Source organism: Salvia hispanica, chromosome 1 (genome assembly GCF_029641045.1).
Source record: "Salvia hispanica isolate PSC_SH4W2 chromosome 1, Shi_PSC_v1, whole genome shotgun sequence".
In the NCBI taxonomy this organism is placed as follows: domain Eukaryota; kingdom Viridiplantae; phylum Streptophyta; class Magnoliopsida; order Lamiales; family Lamiaceae; genus Salvia; species Salvia hispanica.
Window position 1 is genome coordinate 31105327 of NC_142692.1, and position 14458 is coordinate 31119784.

Consider the following 14458-nt stretch of genomic DNA (forward strand, 5'->3'; position numbering starts at 1 on the left):
CAATAAAGTCTAAGATTGGGGAAATAGTTGATGATCTGGATAATATTAGAAATGTCAACTGGTGTTCGTACACATTGTCTGTTCTGAAGTTTGCAAAGGAAAATTGGTCAAAGAAAAAGAAGAATGCTTTTGCAGGACCACTTCCTTTGCTCATGGTATGTTTTACGTTTCACATTAAAGATTATTAATAGTGAACATAATTACATTAGGTTATATGTGTAGTTGATATAGCTTATAATTGTTATTGATATGTATTTTATATGCAGCTCTGCTACATGGATAGAGTTTTACAAGCCAAACGTTCAATTCCTCGCACATTCCCATTAATGAAAGGCTGGACAAGCACACATCTCCAGGCTAGGGAAGATCGGGAGATAGATGTGGGAATATTTGGTAATGGACTTATCTTCAAAAGATATATCCGTGAACCGGAGCAGGAGCAGGAGCAGGAGCCTCAACAACAGATTCCCAACGTAGTTGACAGCGAGGTTGGGTCTTCCAAAAGCGTTGTCCCAAAAGATATCATGCAGAATGTATTGAAATACATTCAAATCATGAACCATGGGAAGACCAATCTAGTAAAAACACTTGAAGAAGTTCCTACACACGTCAAAACTAATCATCTATTTGGATTAGTTTGTGATATTGCTAGATCTGCAATTGGAAGCCCAACAACTTCTGTTCAATCTGTGGAAGACAAGTGTGTAAAATTGGCAGAGTCATTTCTTCAAGACAAAAATGAGGCATTTGACAACTGTAAAACAATCTGTGAAGCACTAGTTACTGTCGAAAAGAAAAGGGAAGCGCTTGAAGATTTGACTAAATTTCCAAGTTTCAAATGGAGAGATTGCTATAACAAAGTAAGTACATCATTTTGTTTACATACATTTTGTCTAAGTTGAAATTAATTTGATATTAATTATAAATAACCCTTTCAATAGACTGCTGAAGAAGAAGGAAAAGAAGAACAGCAAACTGAAGGACAAGAAGAACAACAAAGTGAAGGAGAAGAAGAACAAGAAGGATCAAAAGAGGACAACACATGTGGCATCAATAATGAATCTGATAACAAGCGGAGTGAGACAGAAAATCAGAAAGATCTTGAACAGGTACAATTTACAATAACTATCTTAAACTATAAAGATATTCTGCATATTATAGAAAAAAATATATTTAACATAACATAATGTGTTTCAATTGAAATAACAGGAAGATAAGGAGAATCAAGATGACACAAACGTTGAAACGGAGAGAGAAAAACCTCTGGATAAAGAAGATAATATTGATGAGGTAACTAAAACTGAGATTAAACAGTATATTAGTTTTATAAAAGGAGTGAAGTGTCGTTGACATGACTTGATAGTGTAGTTGATATGAGTTATAATAATTAGTGACATGGCTTCTAAGTGTAGTTGATATGGCTTCTACGTGTAGTTGACATGGCCTCTATGAGTAGTTGACATGACCTCTATGAGTAGTTGACATATTATGTACCGTAGTTGACATTACTTTTATGACAAGATATGAACCGTAGTTGACATAGAAAGAATTTGTAGCTGACATGAATTTTATGTCAACTGAAAACAGAATATTGCTTCAATTTCTGAGATTGCACTTCCAGAAGATAGAAACAAAACTGAACTCAACACAGCAGAAGTAAATGATGTTGATATACTGCCATACCTGGAAGTTCATGAAAGAGATCTCTACTATTAGATAGTGGAAACAGGAACAACAGATGAGTATGTATATTTTAATAATATTCACAATATAAAAAAAAAATAGTTTTCTAAACAGTTGACACGATTTATGATTGTTGTTCATATGTTATTTTAATAACTTCATTTCAGGAATGCATGTGTGTATGATGATGATTTTACTTGGGCAACCAAGGAATTGTTCAACTCACTGAAGCCCCATGAAGAAATCAAATCAGGTGTTATTGACTCATGGGCTTCACATTTGAACAACATTGAAAAACAAAAGCCAAAAACATCACCTGCACGGTTTTTCATGACAACAACTCCAACAGTAAGTAATTTAAAAATTTATATAAAATATTTGAATTACAGTCCTCCTTAACCGAATATGTTAATTGCAGAATTTCAATGTTACAAATCGGCCAGAAAGTTGGAATACTACGATGGCAGCGAACAAATTCATCGATGAAATAGAGAATGAGATTCAAAAAAGACTAGAATTTGATTGGAGAAACATTGATTTGGTAATTAGATCTAACAATTAAATTTTTGAGAAAATATTAGGATGTGTTCTTTGAATGTAATTTTATCTTCCATGTGATATAGGTCTTCTTTCCAATCTGTGAAAACCGACATTACTACCTGGTAGTATTCTGGTTGAAACAAAGTAAGATTGAGATCATAGACAATAGAAAAGCATTTAAGGGAATGGATGAATTAGAGGAGTATGGACATGAAATTGGTTTACTGGTATGTTTTTTTTTATCTTATTGAAACAGTCTGTACATTTTTTTGATATAATTTATGCACAATGTTAAAATGTTTTTTATGTATACTTTCATTTATTTATTAATATATTTGCAGAAAGATATGTTGGAGGCATACTACAAAAAGAAGAACTTGTTAGAGATATTGGAAAATATTAACAAGTCTTCCATCGATGTTCTTTCCTTGAAGTGGGCCACAAACACCAACATAAAGGACTGTGGTGTCTATTTAATGAGACACATGGAAACTTATGTTGGAAAAAAAGATAGTGAATGGAATGTTGGTTTGTCTGCACGCAGCATAAAGTTACTCCAAGTACTGCGTGGAAGATATTGCTACAACTTGATTGCATCAAGTTAAAACAACCAGAGAGTGCCCATTTTAGAAGTAGCAAATGCATGGATGGAAGAAAACAAGAACAGATTGAAGAGTTTGAACAACAAATACAGAAAGTGGTTTGTTAATAGAAAGAAGTGAAACAGAATTTGGGATGTATTTAACGTTTAATGTTGTTAACTTTCTTGTTTTGGGATGAATTTCAAAACAACTACTATTGTGGTTTCTAACTTTTGAACTTATTAAAATGTATATTTTCTGTTAATTTTGGTTATGATTCACATGACTTATTATTATTGTTGATATGGCTTATAATTTTTATTGACATGACTCATAATTGTTGTTGACATGATTCTGTAGATACTTAAAATAGTAAATAATATAGTTGACACGGCTTTAACGTGTAATTAACATGACATTTATATATCGTTGACACTATATGCACCATAGTTGATATAATTGTTATTGACATGACTTATAATTGGTGTAGACATGGCTTATACTTATTGTTGACACAGTTCTGTGCATAGTTGACATGACTTATAATTGTTTTTAAAATGATTTTGTGAGTAATTGACATAGTATGTAACGTAATTGAAATGGGTCTATACGTAGTTGACATGACTTATAATTTTTGTTGACATGATTCAATTTGTAGTTAAAATACTATGTAATATAATAGACATGCTTGTATGTGTAGTTGACACGGCTCTAACGTGTAGTTGACATGAATTTTATGTACCGTTGAAACGATATGCACAAAATTTGATATAATTGTAAAACTAATATAGTTGACATGGATTGTACGTGTAGTTGATATGGCTTAAAACATAGTTGACATGGCTAGTATATGCCGTTGACACGAAGTTCACCATAGTTGACATAATTATATTAGTTGTTGACATGGCTACTACGTATAGTTAACATGGTTTGTAACATAATTGACATAACTTGTACGTGTAGTTGACACGATATGTAGCGTAGTTGACATGACTGGTATGTGCCGTTGACACGATGTGCATGATAGTTGACATAATTATATTACTTGTTGACATGGCCAGTATATATAGTTGACTCAATTTTTAAGTGGTTGACATGTGCACATTAAAAACATGAAGGAGCATGAAAGCAAGGCATGTCCAACTTGTATTGAAATGTCAACAACTTATAACCAAATGTCAACACTTTGTATAAAGGTGTACAACTCAGAAAACAAATCTTAAAATTAAAAAAACAGAATCATAAATAGATTTCAATAGAGATGAAAATCAGATATAAACAACAAATGAGAAAATGTCAATAATTTGTAGTCTATGTCAACAAATAAAAAAAAAACCCTTACTATTAAAAAAAAAAACAATCATGTCTCCTTTCTGCCACAACTTCTAGCATTATGATCAGTAACTTTGTGACACTTTCCACAACGCCTATGAGGTTTATTTGCCTTTTCAATTGCTTTCTCTATGCTTGACTTAATCCTGCTTTTCTTGTCACTTGCACCTCCTTTTGTACTAACCACATCTGGAGCATGGGCAGTTATTTCTTCAGGAACAGCAATACCATATATGTTCATGATTGAATCATTTTTATCAAGAGAAGACGATCCAGCACAGTCATCTTTAAAGATTTGAGGACCAATACCCGCAAGCAAATTATCCAAAGCAATCAAATGATCTTTATTTCTAAAAGCACGCTGATATAGACCAAAGTAACGACCATGACACCTGTTAGCAATCTGTAGTTTGTCATCTTTGTTAGAACCTGCGCACATATAAAATGTCAACAGCATATATAAGATGTCAACAGCTTAAACAACACATGCTAAAACTTAAACTGAAATATCTATAGAAAACAGTTTGCATACCTCTGTCAGACGCACTTTCATCAATTGTGAGACCATGAACTGCCTTTAGTAATTCACTTTTAAGCCAACGGTTGCCAACATATTTCTCTGGAATATTGTTGACATCTTTGTTTCTGAGGATGAAAAAAAGGTGGCTGCATAGATAACCACACCTTAAAAATAGTTTACACTCACATTCATATGACTCAGTCTCTATCTCATGTCTAACTGTAAAGATCTTCTTTCTAGCATCAGAAACTTTGAAGACCTCGATGTTCTCCAATGTGGACATGCTAATCATCCGACAACTCTTATCAGCCTCAACAATCAAATCTTGTACCACTCTAAACATCCTATCTGTGTAAACAGATCCCAATTGCTTCTCAAATGCTAAATCAGTGACATATTTTGGAGTGATTACAGAATCATAATAGTCAAGCCTTTCAGTTTGATTCCTTTGAGCATCAATGGCATTGTTATACTGAAGAGTGAAATCAGCAAAATTGAACAACGGTTTCGAGTACCTCTTAAAAAAACTGTTTTCAGATTATGAAAGAGATGTTGTTCTCATTAAAGAACCCATAGGAACATCTCTAAAGAAGGCTGGGATCCACATCTGTCTGATCAAAAACATATCCTTAAACCACTTATGATCTTCTACACTATATTTTTCAACAATACTAGTCCATAATATATCAAACTCATCTGGATCTAACAACTCTGACCAAACACAAGACTTAAACTCCTTACTAAACTTTTCTCTATCAGAAATTGATTTAGGTATCTTCTCAAATAACTTGCTCATAATATGCCACATACACAAACGATGCCTTGTACCAGGTAATACTTTCTCAATAGCAAGCCTCATTCCCCAATCTTCGTCAGTAATTATGATTCTTGGAGCAACACCCATGCATTCAACAAATACAGTGAAAAGCCATGAAAATGCATCACAATTCTCACCGGATACAAAACCAGCTCCAAACGCAATAGGACACCCATGATTGTCTTTCCCAGTAAATGGACCAAACACCATACGATACCTATTGAACAAATACATCAACACAAAACATCAATAATGTCAATTATAGATATATGCTATGTCAACTATTAAATCAGAAATGATGCAAAGTACAAATGTATCATATGTCAACTACCATGTCAACTACCATCTATGTCAACTAATAAGTATAATAAATAAACTACCTGTTTGTTGAATATGTTGTATCAAATGCTACAACATCTCCAAACATGTGGTAATGCTTCCGAGACTCAGCATCAGACCAGAATAAGCTCACTAACTTATTATCTTCAGATGATAATTGATATTTGTAAAAAAAGCCTTCACAAATTCTCTTCTTCTCTTGCATCTGATTTAGAATCATTTGCACATCCACTTCTTTTAATTTCTCTTTAATATCACGTGAACAATTCCTAACATCAGTCAACGTACACCCAACAACATCATAACCACCGAAAAACTCTTTTAATAAGTTAAAAGTAGAGGTAGGACCGATGTTAGCTTTGGTGCAATCTTCAACAAACTTGTGATGAACATCATTCAAACTCCGATTACCTTTCAAAAATCTCTTATGATCTTTATCAACCATAGTATGATTATGTTCCTCAACAAACTGATGCACTAGGTAATACTTATCACCAAAATCAGAAAAAAACTTAAAACTAATTCTCGCTCCACATCCACATCTTTTCGTTCCACGTCTACGTCTCTTCTTTGAAGATACTTCTTCATCATCAGACACATTACCATCCTCAGATACATTAACATCAACATCCAATGAATCTACCGTATGAAATCCTTGTCTATTGCAAACAATATACTGAAAAATAATAACACCACCACTAGACCTATTCCCAAATCTTCGACAATCAAAACGACACTCCTGAGCATACATTTCATAAAATGAAATTCCTTCCTCAAGAGAAGAAAATTTTTGACCTTCAAAAGGCCTCAACTCAGGCTTGCAAATTGGAATAACAGACCCTACAACATAGAATATTTACCCAAGAACATAAATCATGTCAACAGATTTTCAAGTCATGTCAACAGAGAATAAATCAACAACATAACAGCTTTAGTTATCTCTAAAGAGGTGGCTGCACTCTTGTAAAATTCTTAGACAATTATTATAAGTTATGTAAGCCAAAATATCAGAATAGACTTCAGATTACAAGGATCAAAATGTCCAGATTAATGAAACAGAAAGTGAACAAAGAGCATGACAACAACACAGAATATTTACCAAGGAACATAAATCATGTCAACAGATTTTCAATTCATGTCAACAGAGCATAAATCAGCAACATAACACAAAAAAATCATCTTAATGAAAATCAAACCAAACTACCTTCACCATTCATAAATCATGTCATCAGATTTTCAAGTTACATCAATGCAAATCAAAAGACTTACGTAAATTACCCCTATAGTTATCTCTAAAGAGGTGGCTGCACTATTATAAATTCTTAGACAATTGTTATAAGTTATGTAAGCCAAAATATCAGAACAAGCTTCAAATTACAAGGATCAAAATGTACAGTTTAATTAGAATACACTGATGGAAACACACGATGTCAACAGAATAATTAACAAATACACATAAATCATGTCAACAGAGCATAAATCACCAACATAACACAACAAAATAATGTTAATGAAACAGAAAGTGAACAAAGAGCATAGCAACAACACAGAATATTTACCAAGGAACATAAATCATGTCAACAAATTTTCAAGTCATGTCAACAGAGCATAAATCACCAACATAACACAACAAAATAATGTTAATGAAACAAAATGTCCACAAAGAGCATAACAACAACACAGAATATTTAACAAGTACCATAAATCATGTCAACAGATTTTCAAATCATGTCAACAGAGCATAAATCACCAACATAACACAAAAAATTCATGTTAATGAAAATCAAACAAAACTACCTCCACCATTCGTCGACGTAGACTCAGAATAAGATGAAGAATCCATCAAATAACACTTAGTTGTTGATTATGAACTGAAATCGGACCTGAAGATGAGGAAAAAAAAAAAAAACTAATTAGGAACAAATTTAACTGGGCATCAACAAATAAAGGATAAAAACAGAATAAAAGTGGGTATAATCGACCGAAAAACGTCAAAATCAACAGAGAAATCCGTCGAAAATCCGTCGAACTGTTCGTTTGTTTTTCGAAAATTGAAGCACAAATCAGATATCGTTGAAATCGTTGAAATCGTCTGAGTCTAATTTCGTGAATCAATAGAATCATAAATCCTTAGAATAGATTCAATCAGTGATAGTATTGAATTGTTAAATTCTCAGCAGAATCGCCGATGCAACATGAATATGATGAAGAACCCTAAATTAAAACGCGAAAAGACCATTATACCCTTTCATATTAAACTATATATATATAGGATCATGATCAATTGAGATTATTTAGGCTAATTGAGAAATGAGATGCAATATCAGCCACTCATTTTTATTAAATGAGTGGTCCAGATTTTGCCACACAATAAATATTTTTAGATTAATTAATTATGGAAGGGCAGATTGGTAATTTCATATTACTATCCCCATCCGCCTCTCGTCTCCTCTGTAATCCCTTTTGCCGCCTCTATTCACTCTAGATTCACCCAATTTTTCTCCTCAAAGTAACCCAATCTTTCTCATCTCGCTTTTCAATTTTCAAATCCAGTTGTTTCATGCCATAATTGAACCTGTTTGCAGCAAATTCAAATCCAGTTGTTTCTCTTCAATGGCATTTGATAATTTGATGGCGATGGAGCAGCCATGGATGTTCCGCCCCCAATTCGGCGACGCTTGGATCGCCGACATCTTCGCCAAGGAAACCGATACCCTAACAAAGGCTCTGCAGAAATCGATCTCCACGACCTCGTCCGACGGCGACGCCTTCTCTGTCGAGATGGCCTTCGCCAAGCCCTCTCCGCTGACCCCCTCCGACGGCTCCGAGAATGACATTGCGGTGTCGAAGCAGCCCTCTCCTGTTGCCACGAAGGAGAAACAACAGCCTTCCAATGTGTCTTCTTTCGAGAAGCAGCTGCAGGAAATGCAAAAACAGCTCGAGAAATTGAAGATCGAGAAGGAGCAGACCGATGAGATGTTGAAGGCCAAAGAGAATAGCTCGAGACTCTAGATCGGAGAAAGAGAAGCTCAAAATTGAGCTCAGGAAATTACAGAAGATCAAGGAGTTCAAACCTACAGTGGTTAGCCCTAATTCGATTAATTGCTTTCGCAATAGCTCAATTGCACAATTGCGTTTCATCTCACCTTGATTACCCCTATTTCAGTTGATTTTACAATTGCTTAATTGCATTTCATCTACCATGTTTTAATCCGAATTCATCTATTTGAGACATCCCCAAATTTAGTTGAATCACTAATACTTAGAGCTGCAATTCTTAATCTGCAACAGGAGTTGAGCTTCTTTTGATTCTTTGAGCTGAATTTGGTTTTGCAATTTTTGGATATCTATTTTCAATTTTCATCACTCTCTGTCTTTATTAACCAGTCATGGTTAGGTTGTCTAGAGAGAGAGAGAGAGAGAGAGAGAGAGAGAGAGAGAAAATTGGGGAAAATTCCAATTTTTACAAGTTCGTTGACATTAGTTATATAGGTCGTTGACATGAATTATATATTTCGTTGACATAATAACGTTTGTTGTTGACATAAATTATATGTAAATCGTTGTTGTTGACACAAATAATATGTCGTTGACATGAAAATATTTGTTGTTGACATTGATTATTTGTAAAATGTTGTTGTTTACATAATAGTTGACATAAATAAAGTTTGTTGTTGTCATCGTAGTTGACATAAATAACGTTTGTTGTTCACATCGTAGTTGACATAAATAACGTTTGCTGTTGACATCGTAGTTGACATAATGTCTCCGTAGTTGACATCGCGCGAGTTGTTGACATTTTAATACGAGTTGTTGACATTCGATATTCTCGGTATTGATATGTGAATAGTAAGTGTTATTTGTTAGTTGTTGACATTTTAATACGAGTTGTTGACATTCGATATTCTCGGTATTGATATGTGAATTGTAAGTGTTATTTGTTAGTTGTTGACATTTTAATACGAGTTGTTGACATTCGATATTCTCGGTATTGATATGTGAATTGTAAGTGTTATTTTTTAGTTGTTGACATTTTACAAGTGTTATTTTATTGAATGTTGAAGATTTGAAAATTTGAATGTTGAAGAGATTTGAAGATTTGAATGTTGAAGAGATTTGAAGATTTGAATGTTGAAGAGATTTGAAGATTTTTGAATGTTGAAGATTTGAAGATTTGAAGCTAGAGTTTTAGAAAGGATTTTATAAAATGATTTCAAATACAATTTAATAAAAAGACAATTATACCCCATTGTTGACATAATGTGATAGTTGTTGACATTAAGTTAATCTTGTGAATTAGTGGCTGAGATTGCATCTCATTTCTCAATTATGCCCAAAAATCTCATCCTAACAAGACCCTCTATATATATATATATATATATATATATATATATTCTACTTTACTAATTTTGCATTAAAACTCATATTAATTCTAAATTCTCTATTTCAAAGGACGGACGAAGAGAGTAGTTTAAACAATTAGGGTGACATAGTTCTTAATAAAAGATAGTTGTAATACTGCGAATAAAAAATTAGTCACACCTTAAAAGCATCGGGTACATTATTGGCAATGAAAAACAGAGAGCTGTGAACGTTTAGATGTCAACCTGAGCATTTTTTTTCACTATATTATTCATGAGTCTCAAATGATTTTAACCTCATTTCCTTTTCTCATCTTTTAATTATTTTTATTTCTTATTGTTATTTATTCATTATGAAATCTAACTAAATTACACAATTAAAAACACAATTAATTAGAAGTTATTAAAAGATAATATAATTAAAATCCTAAAAAATCCAAACATAATTTAACTAGAGACCTAACTCCTTTTCGAGTCTCGCAGTTCCAATTTAACTTGAACTCGACTCTATTCCTCATGCTCACTTGAACCTTTTCCTTAGTCAAAGACATACTTAAAGGCGCGTTGTTGTTCGTTTGATAGATTTTGAGCGCAAATCTCAAAACATCGGCTCAACTTGATTCCTTGTTGATCAACTGGCCCATTGATCATCACCCCCAAACATAATGCAAAAAATTGTACAGAAAATTGAGGGTAAAATAGAATTTTTGAATTTGAAAAAAGTTATTAGTTGAATTAGATATTTATAGATGAGTGAAAAAGGTACTAAGGATTAAAAAAAAAAAAAAATTGATAGAAATCTATTGGCTAATAAATTTATTTGAATAGTGCGGTAAAATTTCATTTTTTTAATTTTATAAAAATAAATTAAATATTTTGAAAAAAAGTCACTCGCAGGTCCACGAGTGGCTTCATGCAACGTCCCTATTGGCCGAGGGGGTGGGGCGTGTGGCGAAACCTTTCTCACCCCTCCCTCGTTTGAGTCTCTCTGCACCATGGCACACCCGCAACATATTCCTTATGCGTTCCGTTCCATTGGAACGAAAAAAAAAGGCAAGAGTTGCGGATACTTTAAAAGAAAAAATAAATAAGTTGATATATTAAAGAAATTTTTTTATGGGAAATATTATAAATGGAAAGACAAATTATCTATTTTTTTTGGACAAATGGAGAAATAATTTGTATGATTATCTTGTATTAGTAGCATCAAACAAGACATCATGGTTTGGTAGCTTAAAACAGGGACATGCTAATATGCACCTTTTTTCTCTTTTCTATTTTACCTAACAATTAAGAGCCCCCCACGATGCTTTCATCCCAAATTCCAGACAACTCACTTCACCTAATATTTCAATTTTTCGACTTTCATTACTTGTCCTACTTATCCACATAACTTCTTGTAAAAAAACACTTTAACATAATTTTATTCGATTTGTCCTAGTAATATAATTTCAGGATTTTTCTCCCCAATCAATACCAATGTACTGGATCTATGCTCAATTATTGAATTTTGGTGAAACTTTATTTACACCATTCACCAACTTAAGAATCCCTCCAATAATTACTAAGCTTTTATCTTCATCTGATTTTGCTAACGAGTTGAATCCATGCTCAATTTTATGTCGACATGGCTGGCTGATAATTCAGACTTGGCCAAATCGGTAGATGACAACGCTACAAAAAACTTATCTTTTTAGGGACACAAAAATTGAGACACAATTATTAGCATTTGGAAAATTTAAAAAATAATCATAATTTAGGACGCAAAAGAAAGTGTTGAAGGCAAACTATACATTAACACTTTGTTTTTTAAGACGCCTCTATTTGTGTCCCTTAATTTTAGCCGGGACACCAACAATAAGGACATTTTATGAAGCGTTGGTAGTATAATTAGACACAAAAATTAGAGCCCTTAATAGCATTAAAAAGTGTCCTTATCCAATTTTTTTTTTTTGCAGTGAAACATTGTCGTTTTTATGTAATCTGCCCGTTATTGGCTATAAACTAGTATTTGAATATGAGAGCCACATTAATTCAAAATCAAGCTTCGTTAGCAAAAAAAAATTAAATTAAGAGGTAAGTTGCTGTCACGAAAATTTTGAATTTAATTATATGCAAAATCAAAATTTAGTGAAAGTTTAATCAACATGTTGCTAGCTCTATTTCATTTTCTAATTGTTTTAAAAGAGGATTATTAGTAGTAGTATTTTTCTATTTTTCTTGCTGACTTGAACATTTAATTTTATTTAATTTATTGAAGGAGAATATCTTTTTAATTTAAAATGATCATTTAAGCATATCTCCAACGATTTTAAAATCATTGGCTGAAAAAGCTTGTTTAATGATATTTATAATTCGATATTTAATTCGCCGGTCTCTTTCTTTAGGAGAAGCTGTACAGTCGTAGAGACGTCTGTATAGTAAAATTATACGTAAAATCTAATCTCAATGTCTCTACTTTTTTGGGGTTTTGTCGTCTATTATTTCTTTCTCATTTGTAGGTGAGATTTATGCCACGTATTAGATACTACTTAATTCGTCCACTTAATGTGAACGTGACAATTAAAACCTTATAATATAATCATAATTCATAAGGTGTAATGATAATTATCAAAAAAATTAAAACCTAGTACTATTAATTTTAGTTTTCTATACACAACCATTGCACCACAACACCACACCTAGTACAATCCAAAGCTAACAAATTAAAACATAAACATCACCGATGATGCACATGAGTTTTGTGTTTTTTGCTTAATTTCCTATCTAAAAATATTTGCATGAACATGAATTTTTGTAATTTTTTTATTATAACTTTATTAAGAGTAAAATAGTGCATTTAATTATAGTATTATAAAATGGTGATGCACTAAAAGTTAAGGATTGGAAATAGATTTGGATTTGGAAGTGACAGTGGGGAGGTTCCTATAATGGTAGAACATGATTCGTGCAGGAATAGAAGTGATGCTCTTGTTAGAAATTCAAACTGTTTTCAAGTCTGCGATCAACACTCACCACAGTGTTTCTTTAGTATTACCATTTCTCAGCCATTAATGTGTCTTACGTTGTTAGGCACCCATCACAATGCTCTTTTACCACTTATAATATATACACATCGATCTTTCGTCAAATTATGTTATTGCAATCGGAATCGGATCCACAAAACAGAACTCGTGGGATTTAGATTATCGGTAGTGTTGAAACGCAGAGGCAATGCGGTGGTCGTCACTGACAGTGGATGGTAGACAGAGAATAAAAGTAATTAAACCCTAACCATGTATTAGAATTTAGTGGAGATCTCTACCGACCCCACATGAATCCGTCATTGATGGAATACCATTAATCGTCATTGATTGCAATACCTTTTATCAACTACATACTGTCTCACATTTAGTTATTCAGACCACGTTTCTTCTCGTGTCTATATGTTAATTAATTGCATATTAATATTTCACATGTATCAAAACTTTTTTTGGTACATGGAGAGTTTGAAGTTTGATTTATTAATCGCAGTTCTACAATTTATTAATCTATATGTTTAAACTTTTAATTCAATATACTATGGCATATAATTTATAAGCGGGTTTGAATAATTGAATGGTACTATTTAATATTCCATCCGTTTCATAGTAATAGAGTTATTTTGTCATTTTGGTACGTTTCATAGTAATAGAGTCATTTTCCTTTTTAATAAAAGTCAACACATTTTTCCACACCTACTTTACTCTCTCTTACTTTTTTCTCTTTTCATCTCTCTGCCTTTTTCATTTTTCACTTTATTCTCCCTTTACTTAACTCACCTGACACAATTTTTCTTAATCTCCGTGCCGAAAAGAAACGTCTCCATTACTATGGAACGGATAGAGTGGGTTTTACTATATGAATTTAGGACGAAAACATAATCATTTTTTAGATAACTAGGGATTTATAACTTCAAAATGGATCTCAGAACTCAGTTATTGCATTTCAAACTCCAAACGAGATAATGCTCTCAAGTCAATTATGGTTTTTTCAACCTTAAGACAGAATGATAGTACTAACAAGTAAAAAATATATGAGATGATATTCAGAAAATTCGTTACATATGTATACCAAAATAAAACTACTACTCCCTCCGTCCCAGAGAAGTTGGCATACTTTGAAAATGGCACGGGATTTTAGGAGGTTTTGTTTTGTGTGTTAAATGGAGAGAAAAAATATAATTTTTATATTCATGTGAGAGAGAACTTTTTCCAAAAAGGGAAATGTGACATTTTTTTTAGGACAAACTAAAAAGGAAAGTGTG